Source organism: Stigmatopora argus, chromosome 5 (assembly GCF_051989625.1).
Source record: "Stigmatopora argus isolate UIUO_Sarg chromosome 5, RoL_Sarg_1.0, whole genome shotgun sequence".
Classification (NCBI taxonomy): domain Eukaryota; kingdom Metazoa; phylum Chordata; class Actinopteri; order Syngnathiformes; family Syngnathidae; genus Stigmatopora; species Stigmatopora argus.
Window position 1 is genome coordinate 1,225,982 of NC_135391.1, and position 20,268 is coordinate 1,246,249.

The following is a 20,268-nucleotide window of genomic DNA, read 5'->3' on the forward strand; positions in this document are numbered from 1 at the left end:
CGCGTTAATTGTTTAGGAGGGAAAAACGTTGAACGTAACAATGATGTTATTGCACCCCGTTGCCTCCTTCCACTTTGATGGAATGGCGGCTTTTCTGCCGGGAGAAATTTGCTCGTTAAATACGCATGGCATCTATTGGTTGTTTGGATTTTATCGGGATATGTAAAGAGGTCATTAGTATGCCAAGAATCGAATCTATTTGAATGAATTGAAGGCTTTTTGTTGTCATTGTGCAAGTAGAATGAGATTTAAAGCTTTCACCACAAAGTGCACAAATAACAACAACAAAGAAACTGACACATTAATCAAGAAATAAAATTAAATAAACATTTGATATTTTCACTTGAATTTGGGTGTTTGATGTACCGTATATTTAAAAATAATAATAATAGGGGATTTTTTTTGTTATTTTTAGCTCACAACGACAGAGGGGAATATTAGATTAGATTGATTAGATAACTTTATTCATCCCGTATTCGGGAACATTGTCATTGTCACAATAGCAAGAGGGTGAGAATACAGACAGCAAAATACATTATAGACATAAATAAATGGGTCATAAATGGGTTAATAAATAAATAAATATATAAGTACAATAATAAATAAATTCAATAATAAATACATTCAAGAATAAATACATTCAAGAATAAGTACATTCAAGAATAAGTACATTCAAGAATAAGTACATTCAAGAATATGTACATTCAAGAATATGTACATTCAAGAATATGTACATTCAAGAATAAATAAATATATAAATAAATGTGTACGAAATGAGCAAAATGTGGATTTATTCATTCATTTTCTGTAGCGCTTATCCTCACAAGGGTCTCGCGGGGGTGCTGGAGCAGCCCATCCCAGCTAATTACGGGCACCAGGCAGGGAAGGGACACCCTGAATCGCTAGCCAGAACATGAGGAGACAAACAAGTCATCACTCATAGCTAGGGACTAATTAGCTTACAATTAGCCTAGCGATCATGTCTTTGGGATATGGGAGGAAAGTGGAGTACCTGGAGAAAAGCCACGCAAGCCTGGGGAGTGAATGAAGAGCCACTTTTGGAATGAAATCGTTTTGTAAGATGAAGAAGTCTGACTGTAGTTTTTTTATTTGTCGTCGGGGTGTGGAAGGCAGGCAGTGCACGAAGACAAAGAGCGACCGACCAGCTGTTGTTCTTTCCGCTTTTATTGTGTCTAATGTGGTTAATGTGGTTATTCCCGCTGGCTGCGCTTGGCAGATCTTGCCGTGGCGACGTTCCAGAATTCTTCCGTCGCCTCGTTTGTCATTCTGAGGGCTCGGTCGGGCTCCTTTGACTCCCACTGAGGCAGGGGTGTCCAAACTTTTTTTTTCCCGATGTCAATTAAAGGTCAAATAAATTTTATATATATATATACAGTGGTACCTCGTCATACAAAATGCTCGTCTTACGGGGGAAATTTCGATCGAATAATCCGCCCGTTATGCGGTCAAAATTTCGTGATGCGACCAAGCCAGGTCTTTTTTGCATATCTTTCGTGTATAACAATATTTACGAGCACGGAAATAATTAATTCAGACGAGTTTCTCATACGACCAGGAAACGCACAACGCGCATGCAAAAAGAGGGCTTTCTGGGTAATGAAGTATACTCCTGCACACATTACCCATAGGCAATGGCAACCTTTCTCAGAATAAAACTTCATTACCCACAATCACTACGTGGGAAGCTCAGCTATGTCATTTCCTGTTATTCTTTCTTAGGAAAGGTCCCGCGATCGTTCCTTAAAGACTATTTCTCGTTGGCAAGTGGTCGTGCGTTATCCTATTGTGAGGAGGACATTTGTGTGCATCATTTTGGGAATATTTTGAAGGCAATAGTACAACAGCAAACAGTCCATCGATAGCGAACGTGAGTGAGGGCGGAGGCGTGGCAAACCGCCAACCCGAAAAACAAAGGTAACAAAAGATTACAACAAAATTAGAATTCAGTTTTGTGTAAAGTTACATTAAACGTATGTTTGAGTGTCTGTATATATTTATCCAAGTTAATTTAAATTTGTTTGTTCCGTTTACGAGTGCGTTGTCGTGGAAAAAAAAGGTACCCCCCGGCCCACCACCCCAAACGTCTCTGTCTCCCGTCGGCGAAATCTGCCCAATTTTAGTTAGATTAAAGACATTTTATTACTATTAAACCACTAGTTATGTGTTACTTTGTTAATAGATGGCGAATTAGAAGAAATCAAACATTTTTTCCAATCCAATATCCTGTTTTGGGTGTTTTTTCAGAGGGCTGGAACCAATTCATTTGTTTTTAATTCTTTTCAATGGGAAAAGTTGATTTGAGTTACGAGTAAATCGACATACGAGCTCAGTCCCGCAACGGATTAAGGTCGTATGTTGAGGTACCACTGTAAATACAATACAACACAAAAACTTTTTTTAGCCTTGCATCTGTGGGGTGGGGGGGCCTCCATATAAAAGCCCCTTAATTGCGGGTAAGATTAAAAACAGATTGCGGAGAGCTGCTGGTAGCGAACGGCTGAATACGTGGATGGCAAACTTTGAAATGAGCTACGTACGCTATGCTACACGCAGGGAAAACAGATGTCATTTGTTGTTCCATTAGCACCCTTGGTTTGCCACAGTGCCGCCATCCCGAATATTTACAGTCAACGCGGCGGCGTTCGGGAGGATTTACGAGGCGTCCGCTCCACCGCTCATGCGATGTAATGAACCCAGCCGGGCCATTGTCCGACGAGTATATCATATTTTCCGTGAAAGAGGCGCCTTTGTTGTGGCTACGCTTGAGCGACTCGTGCAAATTGGAACGCGTGTTACGTGGCGAGGGGGGCGGTCCAGGTTCTCGCTTCTCAGACACAGTTATTCAAAATAGATTGATTCGTTCCCCGCACTCGGCCGGAGGGCGACTATCTCTATCTCGCACTTGCCGCTGTAATTCAGGGGTGTCTGATTCGGTTTGGGGGGCGGGGCCACATTCGGGCCAGTAAGATCTCATGTGGGCCGGACCCGTTTATTTTTGGGATAAAAGTTCACTTCCTAGGTTCAATGGCGCCTTCAACGGTAGCCAATGAGCTCATAGGCCACCTTGAAATGGCCCAATGAGCCAACAGGAAGTTACCCGTAAATGCCCAAAAATCAGCAGGGCACTAAAACAAAAGTATTGGATGGAAAACCAAAAAACGTACCACATCACAATTGATTGAATCTCATTTTTTATCACAACACTGTCAAGACCTTTTTGTTTATTGTTAGCAATTTTGCATCGTGCAATATTTAGAGACTGCGTAAATACACAGTTTTATGTTACTGTTATTTATGTATGTCTCCTTGTTTTTTTATGTTTCTTCCTTGTTTTTGTCCATTATTTTTCCCCTACTGTTGTTGTCTTATTGATTTTATCTTGTGTTTTTTAACATCAACATGCGCCAGGGACTAAAAATGGAAACTAGCCTTTGGCTATCATCTCGCATATTTACATGTATATGTTCATTAATGTGTTGGGACTTTTTTAACTACCGTATTTTCTCGCATAGAGCCGTATTTGTAACTAAAAAAAATCAAGGGTACGGCTTATATGCGCACAAGACTTGCAGCGTTGCTATACTCTTTTTCACCAGTAGATGTCGGCAAAATAACATTGACTATTTGTTGGTTATTTTCTGTTTTGCAGTAAGAAAACAATCATTACTGTATGAATTAATTCCTTTATGATATTTACCCTAATAATATGCTTTTGATTTTGACAGTATCTCAGAAATAGCATGTGCGATGATTTTTAATCTTAAGATTTTCCCTTTAAAGTAACACATTTGTACTCCCTATTAAAACCATGAATATGGAGGTGTAAATTTGGAATCAGGGGGTGGCTTATACGCGAGAAATTGTCAAAATCTAACATTCTAAGGCCATTTTAAGGGTACGGCTTATACGCGAGATTGTAAAATTCTAACATTTTAAAGGTGCGGCTTATACGCGAGAAATTATAAAATTCTAACATTTTAAAGGTGCGGCTTATACGCGAGAAATTGTAAAATTCGAACATTCTAAGGCCATTTTAAGCGTACGGCTTATACGCGAGAAATTGTAAAATTCTAACATTTTAAAGGTGCGGCTTATACGCGAGAAATTGTAAAATTCTAACATTTTAAAGGTGCGGCTTATACGCGAGAAATTGTAAAATTCAACCATTTTAAGGCAATCTTAAGGGTGCGGCTTATACGCGAAAAAATGCGGTAGATCAAACTCGAGAAGCATCCCGTAAAATTCCTCAAAATCAAATAGGAACTGCCCCCATATTGACCAGAAATGACCCGCAAGGACCCCAAAACGCAATGGCGCCTTTAAGACACGACGCGGCATAAATGAGATATTTTGGCGGACGCCTGAACTTGAACGGTGAAATCCACCCCACGCCAGCGCCAAGACTTGGAAGCCGCTCGCTCTCCGCCTCGCGGGGTCATGTAAACATCCATTTCCTAATGGCCCACTCGTGTGAATCACCAGCACCGAGTCCAAAAACACTGCCACGGCGCTGGCAGGGCTGACGCATCGCTAACGCAATAAAGCTAGTGCCCAAAAAATAAATGAAAAAAATAGAAGCCAAGACACACGAAGGCAATGAAACAACCCAACATGGCGCAGAAGGTCAATGCAGAGGTCAGAGTGCAACAAGACTCATCATGACTCGTGCGAGTCACGCGTCAAACATGAAATTGAAAGGAATTGGTCTCTGGCCTTGGCCTGCTTCATGCCAATGGAATCAGGATTGGTGGCAAAAAAAATTGAACAAAAATTCTGAGATTATCAAAAATTAAGACTTTAAGTAAAACAATGAAGCTCCGGCAAATCGTCATCCGAAAGGTCAAGGTCAACGACCTGTTTTATTTTCGTTCTTAGAATTTTTGGGTGCCAAATTTTGTGTCTTTTGGTCGCCAAACAGATTTCATGTTCTCCCCAAAAATATGATTTTTAGCCAAATTATGAAGTCATATGAAAAGTCAAGCTCAAAACTTACGATCGCCCTTTTTTACATTTTCAGACTTTTGCATGCCAAACCGATTTCGCGCTCTTGCCGCCTCTTTTTTGTCACGTCCTCCAGTTTTTGTGATTTTTTTGTAGGCGGGGCTTAAGGGGGAAATGCATCCTCATTGGTCAAGTCAAACAGATTGAACCCTGAGGTTTTTCATAGTTAGGCTCGGCTTGCGACTTATTTTAGTTTTTTATTTTCCTCTTGGACCTCCGAAAGCCTGTTATTTATTTATTAGTCTATTTTTTCCAATCGGGCGCGGCTTATAGTCCGAACAATACAGCATTGCAATCTGCCCGTCTCCAATTTACGCCACGTTTTTGCAAAATAAGCCATAAAATACAACGATCTACTGCTGCATTTGGTTCCAAAGCACGCAAGTTTGTTCGCACGGGAGATTATTAAAATGTCATCGTGGCGGTGAATTGCGCAACCAACGATTTGGCGTACACTTAAAAAAAAAAAAAAAGCCACACGAGCCCCGTAAAAAGGAAGAGCGGCCGTAATTCGCAAATGTTGGGGTCCCTCTGCAGACACTGCGCTCAATTAAGTATGTAATTAAAGCGCATAATGGCATCTAATCTGTTCTTTAAGTGGACATAGTGTTTTTAATCAGGTTGTAAACTCAAGCGTCCGGATTCATTGTAAACTTTTAACACCCACGTGTTTTTTTTCTCCTTACAAATCCAAAGGGATCAAACAAATGGCAATGTTCATTCATTCCATATTTTAATAAAGTGTAGACTCATTTCTTATTTTTCTTTTTAGTCCCGAAAGAATGGAGAGAACAAGCGTAAATATTCGACTGCAAGTACAACAAATGGAGATGATTTCTCAATGGCATAACGACATAAGGTATGTTAAACTTGTTGAATATGAAAAACTTCTTTTTGATAAATAAACAAACTTAACTAAGATAAAACGGATTGTTTGAAGGATTTTATGACACCGATTTATTCACTTGTCGTCATAAATAAAGCATCTTGCACTCAGTAACTGAATTTATTTCCTCTGACATTGTTGCTTTAATAGAAAGTAAACAAGCTAGCAAGCGTGAATTACCACGATCGGATAGCATGTATGTTTTTTTAAGACAATTTAGTGGCTAACTGGTTCTAGCGGCGCCTAAAATTGGCTTTTGAGAGTTATTAAAAATGTTGGCTCTTCAATTATAAAGTAAACAAGCTAGCAAGCGTAAATTAGCACAAGCGGATAGCATGTATCTGTTGTTTTAAGACAATTTAGTGGCTAACTGGTGCTATCAGCACTTAAAGTTGCCTTTTCTGCCTTAGCAAAGAATGAAGAGTTATTAAAAATGTTGGCTGTTGAATTATAAAGTAAACAAGATAGCATGCGTGAATTTGCATAAGCTAATAGCATGTCTGTTTTGTTTTAAGACAATTTAGTGGCTAACTGGTGCTAGCAGTGCTTAAAGTTGGCTTTTGTGCTTTTTATAGTAAAGAATGAAGAGTTATTAAAAATGTTGGCTCTTGAATTGGAAAGTAAACAAGCTAGCAAGCGAGAATTAGCACAATCGGTTAGCATGTATGTTTTGTTTTAAGACAATTTAGTGGCTAACTGGTGCTATCAGCACTTAAAGTTGCCTTTTCTGCCTTAGCAAAGAATGAAGAGTTATTAAAAATGTTGGCTGTTGAATTATAAAGTAAACAAGATAGCATGCGTGAATTTGCATAAGCTAATAGCATGTCTGTTTTGTTTTAAGACAATTTAGTGGCTAACTGGTGCTAGCAGTGCTTAAAGTTGGCTTTTGTGCTTTTTATAGTAAAGAATGAAGAGTTATTAAAAATGTTGGCTCTTGAATTGGAAAGTAAACAAGCTAGCAAGCGAGAATTAGCACAATCGGTTAGCATGTATGTTTTGTTTTAAGACAATTTAGTGGCTAACTGGTGCTAGCAGCGCTTAAAGTTGGCTTTTGTGCTTTTTATAGTAGAGAATGAAGAGTTATTAAAAATGTTGGCTCTTGAATTGGAAAGTAAACAAGCTAGCAAGCGTGAATTAGCACAAACAGATGGCGTGTCTGTTTTGTTTTAAGACAATTTAGTGGCTAACTGGTGCTAGCAGCGCTTAAAGTTGGCCTTTGCGCTTTTCATAGCAAAGAATGGTATCAGGAAGAATCTGAGATACTCGCATTTGATTGGCTGAAATAGTAGCTGCCATTGCTAAAAAAAGAAAAGAAGAAGAACATACGCTGCCCTATTTCCATTGGTCTTGACTACACATCCGAAAAATGAAATTCATTTCCAATTTATTAAGCAAGATTCTTTGAGAAAATGGTCCGGCCCTTGAAATTCCAAAAGCAAATAAGGCCACGCCCCCTGCCGCCTGCTTTTAAATTGCCCGCATACTTTTTGCGAATACCACTTAGGAAAAAAAATAGCAGGACAGAAAACATTGTGATTAAGATCCCCGTATTTGCCGTTACGACCTCGTCACCCCAATCACGGCCGCCGCCGCCGTACAAATATTTGGCCCTATTTTTCTCCGCCTGTCCTTCTTGACTTTTACGAGTTTTGGAGGAAAGACTTTTCTATTTCAACCGAGTTGCGACCAGTTGACGTCGCGGTAACTTTTCAAACTTGCGCTCTGTCTACACGCACACTTGAAAATACGCGTGGGTTGTCGGCGGAAAATACGCTTTGGCGCTTTTTCTTAAGGCGGGTGTCGGCGTCTTTGAGCCGCCGGCGTCTTTGAGCCTCCCACCCGGCGGGACGCAGAAATGACGAGTGGAATCCGGGGGAAGAAACACGTCGTCCCTCTCCAATTTCCTTGCCAATTTAGACACACTCTCTCCCCGAACACTTGAATTCCACCCGCAAAAAAACGGCAGAACTGGACACGGCCGCTCGCTAATGTGCTTTTCAGTGGGGCCAAAAAAGGGAGTGTTTTGACGGATACGGTGATCCCTCAATTATCGCGAATTCACTACAGTGGTACCTTGAAATACGAACTTAATTGGTTCTGGGATTGAGCTCATATGTCGATTTACTCGTAACTCAAATGAACGTTTCCCATAGAAATGAACTAAAAACAAATGAATTGGTTCCAACCCTCTGAAAAAAACACCCAAAACAGGATATTGGATTGGAAAAAGATTTTTTTTGTTCTAATTCGCCATCTATTAACAAAGTAACAAATAACTAGTGGTTTGATAGTACTAAAATGTGTTTAATGGTACTAAAATTAAACAGATTTTGCGGAGGGGAGTGAGAGAGACTTTTAGCACGGCACCGCGCTCGTAACATAACATACTGTATTTTCACGACTATAAGGCGCACCGCATTATAAGGCGCACCGCATTATAAGGCACACAGCATTATAAGGTGCACCGCATTATAAGGCGCACCCTCAATGAATGACATTTTTTTCCCCATATATAAAGCACACTGGATTATAAGGCGCCCTGTCTATTTTGGAGAACATTTAAGACTTAAGTGCGCCTTATAGTCGTGAAAATACGGTTCACAAATTTAAATGAATTTGGATTACGATACAGACACTCAAAAATAAGTTGAAGCGAACCTTACACTAAACTTCATTCTAATTTTGTTTTAAATTTTGATACCATTCTTCTCCCAGGTTGGCTCATTTGGCCCCGCCTCCACCCTGAAGTTATAAATTGGGTGACCATACTTGGCGAGATTTCGATTATCGCGGCCATGTTGGGTCTACATGAACCGCAATATTGGAGGGATGACTGTAGCGGACTTTTCTCCGTCCAATGTTGCCAACGCGACATTTTTAAAGCGGCGGCGATAAGGCTAATGGCCGTAATGGCGCGGCTAATCCAATTATACAGCTATTCTATTACGAGGAATGACAGCGTTTCGCTTTAATCGGGTATTAGCGCGGGGGTGGGGTGGCCGTGCCGAGGGGTTGCCGTGGTTACAGTCACAAAGCTGCAATTAAGTGAAAGATAAACGGGAATTTGACACCCACACGCCGTGCGGAATCAAGATCTTGGATATTTAGCAGAGTGTTTCAACGCGGGTTGGAAATAAGCGGGTAAAAATGGAAGGAAGGAGTTGACTGATGAAGAAAAGCCAACCACAACAACAAAAAATGGAAGTGAGGAAACTGATGAGATGATGAGACCATCTTTTAGAAAAATCTTATTTCCCATGAGCGCCTCTGTCAAAAACACTGCAGGACTCGACAGACTTCAACTAAAAAAAACAAGATGAAAAGAAATAAAAACAGCTCAATTATTTCCAAAAACAAAATGTGACAATTGTTGCATCCGATCCACTCTAAAGGAGTTTTAAACTCAGTTTTTTGGGGTTGGGGGGCAAAATTTGTGCCATCTAGATCTCATTCAGGCCGGACCGGTTTATTTTTTGCCAAAAAATGGACACTTCCTGGTTGGACTGCTCACCTGACTTCCTTTTTGAATTTGTCTAGCTGCAGGCAACACCCTTTCGGTTGATAGACTATCTCTGAAATAGCACGTGCGATGATTTTTGTTAAGATTTTCCCTTTAAAGTAAGACATTTGTACCCCCTATTAAAACCGTGAATATGGAGGTGAAAATTGGGAATCAGGGGGCAGCTTATACGCGAGAAATTGTCAAATTCAACCATTTTAAGGCCATTTTAAGGGTACGGCTTATACACAGAGGCGGCTAATATGCAAGAAAATGCAGTACTTTCTGTTCATTGGTCGCCCTCTGTTGATTTTTGGACAATCTCCAAGCGACTTCCTTATTTTGGCTTTACGGCGAAAAAATGAAGCATTTTCTTCAAGATGGAACTCGGTAGCATGCCGCTTTCAGCCCGCGGGTGTCCTTTTGACACCCCTGAGAAGGCCATATTTGAACATATGAACATGTTTAATGCATTTGGACGCAAATGAACAAAAGTAAATTGACTTTTCTTTGTGTTCACAGGTGTGGCAATCATCACCGCTCGACACTTTCATGGTCATAAAACGGGCAGGAGGAAGGAAATGGCAAAGTACTTCCAATGGAGAATCCCAATTGAATAAGGTAAGGAAAGTCATTTTTCATCTTGATGTTTCTCTGCGTGGAAATGATCTACTCAGCGCCACACCCGCCCGACAATTCTAGTCTTCTTTTGTCACCCGAATAGATGGAAGCGTGCGCAAATAATCATTAATGACTCATTTACTTAGCCCTTAGTAGTAGTAGTAGTAGTAGTTGCAGTAGTAGTAGTTGCAGTAGTAGTAGTTGCAGTAGTAGTAGTTGCAGTAGTAGTAGTCGCAGTAGTAGTAGTAGTTGTTGTAGTACTAGTTGCAGTAGTAGTAGTAGTCGCAGTAATGGTTGCAGTAGTAGTAGTGGTTGCAGTAGTAGCAGTCGTAGTCGCAGTAGTAGTCGCAGTAGTATTAGTAGTGGTAGTAGTATTAGTAGTGGTAGTGGTAGTGGTAGCAGTGGTGTTATTAGTGGTAGTAGTCGCAGTAGTTGTAATAGTAACGGTCAAGGAAGTGGTAGCAGTGGTGGTATTAGTTGTAGTAGTAGTAGTCGCCGTACTAGTAGAATTAGTAGTAGTAGTAGTCGCCATACTAGTAGTATTAGTAGTAGTAGTAGTAGTCACCGTACTAGTAGTATTAGTTGTAGTAGTAGTAGTAGTAGTCGCCGTACTAGTATTAATAGTCGCCGTAGTAGTGGGAACTGTGTGTGTGTATACCATACAAAAAAGCCAAGCATGGTCTTCAAGTGTAGTTTCAGGATGGAATGTTACGGCAAAATCGGTGCTTTAATTATTTGGCGTCCAGTCAGCGAACCGTCGGTCTGCACTGCAAAGGACAATGTGTTCTCCATCGTGGCCATGTCAGGATCAAGGCGCTCAAATCAAATGGAACAAATAAGATGTGGTGGAGTCCGTCCGTCCATCCGTCCGTTCGTCCGTGTTCCCTCCCGCCGCCGCCACTAAAGCGGAGTGACGCCAGATCAATCAAATCCATTATCTGGCCGCAGTGTTTATCTCACGTCGCAAGTCGCATCGGGAGCCCGCCCCTTGTTGTCATAGAAACAGCTGCGGCAACAGCGTACAATACACATGCGGGAAAAAAAAGTTGGCGCAGGCGGGGCTCACCGTTCTGGATTCGAGGGTTCGATCCCAGGTGGCTCCTCACTGTGTGGAGTTTGCATCATCATTGCGTGGGTTTTCTCTGGGCACTTCAGTGTACAATTTGTAGGTCAAGGCTGTCTCCAAAGATTAAACAATCAGAATAATTGTCGATTGATTCGGTTGCTCCAAGATAACGTTGACCAACGAGGATGCACTTAGCATAAAGCCCGCCCACTTGTGTCAAAAAAATTTTTTTTTTAAACTCAGCACATTAAAAAAGGAGGCACGGAGGCAGAGAAAAGTTTGGCGAGTCAGAAAAAAACAGATGGCGCGAGCCAGAAAGTTGGCCATTGAGAGCAAAAGCCTAAAAAGTAAAAAAAAAAATAAGAATAAAATTGCAAGCCTCACTGAATGTCTTCATTTTGCTTGAAAACCTTTTCTTTGATGCCAGACGTTACGTTTGAACTTTATTTTTCCAAACACATCCGATGCATCATCACCAAGCATTTTTGACGTGTCTTAAACTAAAAGAAAAAAACCTCCCTAAAAAATATGGATACAACAGTTTCCCAATGGACAGCGACAATACATATCTCAAAATGATTTTTAAAATGCAACACAAATGGAGGCAATCTTCTCAAGCTGTTGCCTGAATGGGAGGAAGAAAAAAATGTTTTGTAGTCCCCGACTCGATTTCCCATTATGCGGTGGAGACACATGGCGCACGCGGGGGTGTCGGTGTAAATAAAACATGGCTTCCCGCCACGTTAGCCCTGAAAACGTTGCTTTGGTCCTGTTTGGGGCTTAATAATTTGTGATTGGCGTCCTCATCTGGTGATGACATCCATTCAGGCTGGCTTTCAAAACATCAATATTTGGTCCCTCGCAACAAAACCTTCCGTTTAACAGTCCGCCCGACGACAAAAACGGAAAATGTCGATGCAATTTTCACCCCAGCTCTCCGTTTTAAAAGAAAGGTCGGCATTCTGAGATGGAACGACGACAACAACGAGAACAGTTGGACACAAAGAGACATTATTTGAAACTGAGAGTCAAAGAAGCAGCAGGAAAAAAATCCAATCTGCCAAATTACTTTTTGAATTCATTTTCTCTACCGTTTATCCCCACTGGGCTCGCGGGGGGTGCTGGAGCTTATTCCAGCCAACTACAGGCACCCTGAATGGGCGGTTTTATTAATTAATTATCATTACGTGACTACACTGACTATTTTTTGTCTAAATATCATGCTAATTAGCAATTAGCCAGTCATTCGCGAGTGGCTAATCTATGCTAGTAAATACAGCTCATGTGCTGCTAACTGTAGGCGTGTTGTAAATGCTAACTGTGCTGAATATAATGCTAAAAAACATATTTAACAATGATTAACTCATTAATATGGATGTTTAACGAATGGCTTACTTTGAAGGTTCAAAAAGTGTACAGTTCTCGAAACAACTTAATTAATTACTATTATTATTATTAAGTGACTACTGACTATTTTTGTCTAAATACCATGCTAATTAGCGATTAGCCAGTCATTCGCGAGTGGCTAATTTACGCTAGTAAATACAGCTCATGTGCTGCTAACTGTAGGCGTATTGTAAATGCTAACCGTGCGGCTAGTTAAGGTCATGTGCCGAATATAATGCTAAAAAGCAATGTTCTTGAAGTGACTTTTAATTAATTACTATTATTATTACGTGACTATACTGACTATTTTCTGTCTAAATATCATGCTAATTAGCGATTAGCCAGTCATTCGCGAGTGGCCGATCTATGCTAGTAAATACAGCTCATGTTCTGCTAACTGTAAGCATGTTGCAAATGCTAACCGTGTGGCTATTTAAGGTCGTGTGCCGAATATAATGCTAAAAAACAATGTTCTCGAAGTGACTATTAATTAATTACTATTATTATCATTACGTGACTATACTGACTATTTTTGTCTAAATATCATGCTAATTAGCCATTAGCCAGAGTCATTCGCGAGTAGCTAATCTACGCTAGTAAATACATCTCATGTACTGCTAACTGTAGGCGTGTTGTAAATGCTAACCGTGTGGCTAGTTAAGTTACTTTTGACACGATGTTTCATTCATTTTCTCTGTCGAAAAACTGTTTCGGGGATTTTGAGGGACATAACAGCACGGTTTACGAGAGGGAGGGACAAGCGATGGCGGCGGGTGATAACGGCCAGACGACCCGCCGGGATTGTTGCGGTCAGTCCGTTTGACAAAAGAACACATTAGTCTCAATATGTTAGTTCCGTATTGTTCAGCCGACGGTGACGGCACGCGCCATTAGCAAAAGTACTGGAGGCCAAACCCAACACTTTAAAGAATATTAACCGGAGGAATATCACATGCTTTGCTCCATTTAACTCAAATGAGGGAATTGCTTCACTCCATTATGCATTTTCTGACTCCATTATTGCTTTTTTTCAACTCTCAATTTGCACGGAATAGCCTATATCTTTATTCATTGTTTCCTTTTCGTAACCGCTGATCCTCACAAGGGTCGCGGGGGGTGCCGGAGCCTATCCCAGCCAACGACGGGACCCTGAACTGGTGGCCGGCCAATCGCAGGGCACGAGGAAAGAAACAGACAACCAATCACTCTTAGATTGGGGCAATTTAGAGTGCCCAATCAGTCTACTATGCATGTTTTTGGAATGTGGGAGGAAACCGGAGTACCCGGAGGAAACCCACGCAGGCCCGGGTAGAACATGCAAACTCGGCACAGTGAGGGATCGAACCAACGACCCCGGAAGTGTGAGGCCGACGCGCTAACCACACTATATGTCATTTTTTATTTGTTGATTTTGTGGTTTAAATTAAAAATGCTAAAATTTTACATGATACTCAGATTTTTAGGCTATTACTGTCTTTATAGACCATGGGTGTATATTTTGACACCCTAGACCGGTGGTGGTGGTGGGGAAAAAAAATCACATTTTTTAGCGCGCCGTATTTTCTCGCTAATAATTTAGTCATTTGTCGCAAAAAATGATGACGAAACGCCATAACGCAAGACAATGCGGCCGATAGGGTCATTTATTTCAAAATAGAGAAAAGATAAACAGATAAAACGCCTAACAACATTTATTTTGACGTCTATGAATGAAATTAAAGAAAAATTATAAACCATATCTTGCATAAAACCTGAAAAAACTCACTTTTGCTCGCTCAGGGCGCCGCTATCTTGCCTAGGGATGACAAACCAGACCACTTCCTGGTTGTACTGCTCACCTGACTTCCTTTTTAAATTTGTCTACGTGCAGGCCACACCCTTTCGGAATCCAGCAATCGATTTATACAATATCTCAGAAATACCACGTGCGATGATTTTTCTTAAAAATTTTCCCTTCAAAATAACACATTTGTACTCCCAATTAAAACCATGAGTATGGAGGTGAAAATTGTGAATCAGGGGGCGGCTTATACGCGAGAAATTGTCAAATTCAACCATTTTAAGGCAATTGTAAGGGTGCGGCTTATACGCAGAGGCGCCTAATATGCGAGAAAATCCAACAAATGGCGTTCCTAGCGGCCTGCCACGACCCACCTTGCGCAAGCGTGTTGTATCTCCAGCATGTCCCCCGCCGTCCTCCTCCTCCTTTTCCCTGTGATTTACAGCTACTCCAATCTCAGTTCACGTGAATCCCGCCGGGCTCGCCGGAATGAAAATAATGATCAAGATGGGGAAGAACCTTTTATAATGAGATCGGCAACACATGCTCCCGCCACAACCGCACTCCACGTCACCCTAATTGGCTCAATGAGGGAAAATTGCTAAAGAAGGAGGCGACGTCTAGAGTACGCGTGCGAGGATGGCGAGACAGAGACGTCGCGACGCCTTAGGGCAAGGGTGTCAGACTCGGTTGGGTTGGTTCGCGGGCCGCTATAACGTCAACTCGATTTCACGTGGGCCGGACCATTTTAGATATAATATTTAGATTTTTAAAAAAATAAATGGATTAAAAGAACTGGATTAAAAGCCCTGAATATTCCGTTTTTTATAGATCTAAAACAATGTTTATTTTAGCTTTTTTTAAATATATTTTTAGATTTTACAAAAAGATTTTCGAACTAAAAACACAGAAAAAATGCATTAAAAAATGGCAATGATTGATTTAAAAGGGGGAAAATCAGGAAATGTAATATACATCTATACTCTTCATTTTAATTTGATCCTAAAACAGAAAGTCGGCACTCATGATTGACTTTCCCGGGCCACACAAAATGATGTGGCGGGCCAGATTTGGCCCCCGGGCCACCACTTTGACACTTGTGCCTTAGCGGGAAAAGACTTGCACTCAGTTCCGTATATGCAAACGACCTCAGTTGATGGTAATTGGATCCTGGAAGTACAATTCTGAGGCTAAATCCATGTATTGTGTCCACCATCTATTGTACGTGGCTTTTGTGAATCAAAGTGCGTTTTGTCGGGTGTTCCGAATTTTGACAAAGTATGTTTTATGCTTTTGATTTCTCCGCGTAATCATTTCCACCGGCACTGGACTTGGTCCAAGTTGCTTACAATAAGAAAAGGTTAATTGCGCTAGCCCCGGGCAGTCGAGTGGTTATCGCGCAGGGCGAGGGTTCGATCCCAGCTGGGTCCTCATTGTGTGCTGTTTGCATGTTCTCCCCTGGCTGGCGTGTGTTTTCTCCGGGGTACTACGGTTTCCTTACATAGGCTATAAACATGCTAGGCTAAATTGTCCCTAGCTTGGAGAGATTTCCCCAAAACATGCTAGGCTAATTGTAGGCTAAATTGTCCTTAGCTTTGAGGGATTTGTTGTTTTTGTCGTTGTGTCCTTCCGGATTGAAACCCGTTGGTTTTTGGGGTTACCGGACTTCCCAGTCGAAATAGATTGGGTGTTTATCGCCGTCAATACTTAAAAATATGTTTTAAAAAGGCGTATTTTGTTGTTTTTTACTGAATTCAGATCCTGTGAAAATGGTGTGATTTCCAGTCACATGATCCTATCTTGGACGTCTTTAAGTCTAAACAAACAAATTCCTATCGTTGACAGATGGCCTTTCACTCGCCGCCTCTGGCAAAATGTCAGCAGAACATGTCGACACATTATCCCAGCTTTTATCGCTTTCCATAACCGCGCACGCCATGACGACGTATAGCCAGGCGGGAATCAACCGGGTGTCGTTCCCCCGCTCGATGAAAATGCTAGCTTACATGCAAAGCATGTCAAGTGAAGGCGAGGTTTTACGAGCCCCGGTTAAAGGCTCAAAATCGAAATTGTTCCTTTTTATGGCGCGTAAAGTCGAGAGCTGGCGCGGCTTTGTGGTATTGCGAATGCACCGGCGGGGGATCGGTCGCTGTGTGTGTGTGTGAAAGGAGTGTGAAATCAAAGTGTGGGTGTCCACTTGGACGCCGTGGAGTTGCAAAATCCAGCTAAATTAACATCAAGTTCATTTTTGCTCTTCATTGTGTGGGAATATTCCAACCATATTTGGTCACGGTTCCTCAAAAACTCACTTTTTGCCCCCAAATCGACAGGAAGTGGCCCGGAATGAACAGGAAGTGACCACAATTGCCCCCAAACGCAACAAAAATCAATCTGAAATCTATTTAAAAAATCACTAGAATTTGTAACAAGGGACAGTAAGTGAACCAGAAATACTCCAATTTAACAGGAAGTGGCCCAAAATCAACAGGAAGTCAACCAGAAATGCTCCAATTTAACAGGAAGTGGCCCAAAATCAACAGGAAGTCACGTGAATTGCACCCAAAAGCCACAAAAAGGGGGTTGAAATAAAAAAGAAATGAGCTGGAGTTGGCCTAAAATCAGTAGGAAGTGCTCAGATGAATCATCAGGTCATCCCGAAATCAACAGGAAGTGGCCCAGATTTAACAGGAAGTGACTCAGAATTAACAGTAAGTGACCCAGAATGACCCCAAAACAAAACAAGTACTAGAAATGCAGTCAAATTGACAGAAATGGGCTTCAAATGGGCCAAAAATCAAGAAATGAGGCAAAAACCACAGAAGAAGACTCCAAAGCAACAGGAAATGACTCCAAAGTCACACACAAATCCTGAAAACGAATTGAAATGCAATCGTGTTCGTCAGCCCGGCGTGCAAAAGTCAGTAAAGGAAGGTAAATGTAAAAAAAAAAGCAGCAAATGTCCGGTCGTTGTTTTTCAACTGGCCGATAATGGACGGCTGGCATTGAGATGACGGAGGCAAAGTCATGGTGAAAATTGCCTCCGGCCGGGAATCTCAGGTGTCCAATTTGTCCGCCGCTTGGACCAGCCGGTCTAAACACGTCCATTTTAATCTGGCTTTGATTTATCGTGTTTCGGCGTCATCGACCGGGATAGCACGGATTAAAGTTGTCCGGCCTAGCGAGGTAAATCTGTCAGCAGAGGGCGGTAGAGATCAGGTTTGACATCTGCTGGAAACCCCTCAGTTACCCAGCTCTCATTTTTGTTTTGTTTGGGACACTTTGGTGAGTTTTAAAGGTTTGTGTAGTTGGTAGTTTTATGGGGACTGTGGAGCGAATTAAGAGTATTTACATATACAGTACTGATCTACTTACAAAATGTTCAACTTACAAAAAAGTTCTGGAACCAATTTATTTCGTAAGTAGAGGTGCAACTAACTGTATAAATGAAGAAAAAAAATCCAATCTCATCTCATTTTCTGAACCGCTTTATCCGCACTGTGGTCGCGGGGGGTGCTGGAGCCTATCCTAGCTGATTTCGGGTCAGAAGTAGGGGACACCCTGAATTGGTGGCCAGCCAATCACAGGGCACGATGACGCAAACAACCAATCACTCGTAGCTAGGGGCAATTTAGCATACAATTAGCCTAGCATGCATGTTTTTGGAATGAGGGAGGAAATTGGAGTACCCGGAGAAAACCCACACAGGCCTGGGGAGAACATGCAAACCCAACACAGGTGGACCGACCCGAATTTGAACCCAGGTCTCACAATATGAGGCCGACACGCTAACCACTCATCCACCGGGCCGCCCTCGTGGTAATTTATTGATGTTAATTGGTCATGCGGTTGTTGTTGTTTTTTTCCACACGCATTTTTTATGCTGTCTTGAACATCAAACCTTAGCGTTTTTACACCGCTGAGAAATATTGCTCAGCGTTTCTTCCGCCAAGCCGGAGGGAGGTGGCAAGCCAATCGTGCCATGAGCTCCGTAAAATGCTAGTAATCATCACAGCAGGACGGCATGTAACTCGCTAGGGAATTGAACAAAAAAAATAGAAAAAAAAAGCTGTACGATGCCACGTTTTAACTTGACCGCGTGCCGTACGTACGTCTTTAGCTGGGAAAATAAGAATGTAAAACTTCTGCTCTGAAGCGAAAATGTCACGGCTTTGCTAGTTTCATCTACAGTGTTTCCCAAAAATTTTGAGCTGCGGTACACTTGTTGCATTGAAATAGGAATTTCCCAAATACGGGATGAAATAAAGTTCTAATATAAAAAAAAAATCTAAAAAATATATCATGGCACACCACTGGCTGAAAATCTTCTAATTTAAAACTATCGCCTATACAGTGGTACCTCGAGATACGAGCTTAATTGGTTCCAGGACTGAGCTCGTATGTCGATTTACTCGTAACTCAAATCAACGTTTCCCATAGAAATGACCTAAAAACTAACGAATTGGTTCCAACCCTCTGAAAAAAAAAAAAAAACAGGATATTGGATTAGAAAAACATTTTTATTTGTTCTAATTCGCCATCTATTAACAAAGTAACACATAACTAGTGGTTTAATAGTACTAAAATGTGTTTAATAGTACTCAAATTAGAGAGAGACAGAGAGAGACTTTTTGCACGGCAACGCGCTCGTAACATAACATAAACAAATTTAAATCAACTTTGATGATTTTTTCCCGCTGCAAAAAGTGTGCCGCAGCTCAAAAAAGCTTGGGAACCATTTTTTATTTATTTTTTTAATCCGCTGACCGCGATTCAACCCTCGGTGTCCAATGAAAAGTCGTTTGATTCCAAACACAAACATGAATATTTACAAATGATTTTTATGTAACCCATCTGTACTGACAATACAGCGGCAAAGAGAATTGGATTATGGGCTGGATTAAAATGGGATGATTGTTGGGGAGGGGGGGGGGGGTTATGATCAGGACCTGTTTTCAATTTTGACATATGGCTCTTTAAAAAAAATGAAGTACAGTACGGTAGTTCAACGGTTGAACAATAAAAAATTGGCTTATCTGTTAATGTGATGGGCGACACGGTGTGGAGTGGTTAGCGTGTTGGCCTCGCAGTTCTGGGGTCGAGGGTTTGATCCCAGGTGGGTCCTCATTGTGTGGAGTTTGCGTGGGTTTTTTCCAGGGACTCCGGTCTCCTACTACGTCCCAAAAACACGCATGCTAGGCTAACTGTAGGCTAAATTGTTCTTAGCTATGAGTGATTCGTTGTTTGTCTCGTGCCCCGCGATTGGCCGGCCACCGATTCAGGGTGGGTGTCCGCCGCCTCCTGCTCGTAGTTAGCTGAGAGAGGCTCTAGCACCCCCCCCCCGCGACCCTTGTGAGGAGAAGCGGTTCAGAAAATGAATGAATGAATGCATATGGGGCTTGAGCTGGGAAACAGCACCCTCGTCGCACACTTGGGCACACTACTCCTGACTGCTGCCAACCAGTGGACGGAAGTGGAAGTGTTATTTATGTCCACCCAAAATAGGCGCTTGCGTGGGTTTTCTGCGGGTACTCCCGTTTCCCGCAAAACATGCATGCTAGGCTAATTGCACGCTAAATTGTTGGTTGTTTGTCTCGTTGTGCCCCGCGATTGGCCGGTCTCCGTTGCTTCCTGCTTGTACTTAGCTGCGAGAGGCTCTAGCACCCCCCGCGACCCTTGTGAGGGAGGATAAGCAAGACGGAAAATGAGTGAATGTGGATTCCGTATGCCTTTGTTTACATTTTGACATTCTAGCTTGCACCAACGAGCCAAACCTTAAGCCCCGCCTCCTCCCCGATCCCAGCCTCTACATGGCTGTCTTTGTTTTCTTGCGGAGACGAGAAACAAATAAAAACAAAGCTGGAAAGACATTCCGCTTTGATGCCACCTTGTCAAAAACCGAGAGCGCCGTCGTTGTCGTCTTCGTCGTTCCCGCGGCTCGCGTTAACGCGTACGGCGAGACTTTCATCCGCCGTCTCTGACGATTCGCCAAAGGAAGGCAGAAGCGGCTG

General features: G+C 41.9%; 1 long non-coding RNA gene across 2 annotated transcripts in view; it reads left to right on the plus strand.

Annotated features, from left to right (window-relative positions):
* LOC144074418 (uncharacterized) overlaps positions 1-20,268 on the plus strand; it is a 79,136-nt gene that overhangs the window by 45,866 nt on the left and 13,002 nt on the right. For both annotated transcript variants that reach the window (XR_013300292.1, XR_013300293.1), the window contains exons 8-9: positions 5,795-5,881; positions 9,930-10,028. This is a non-coding gene — a long non-coding RNA (uncharacterized LOC144074418). The remainder of the gene's footprint in view (positions 1-5,794; positions 5,882-9,929; positions 10,029-20,268) is intronic.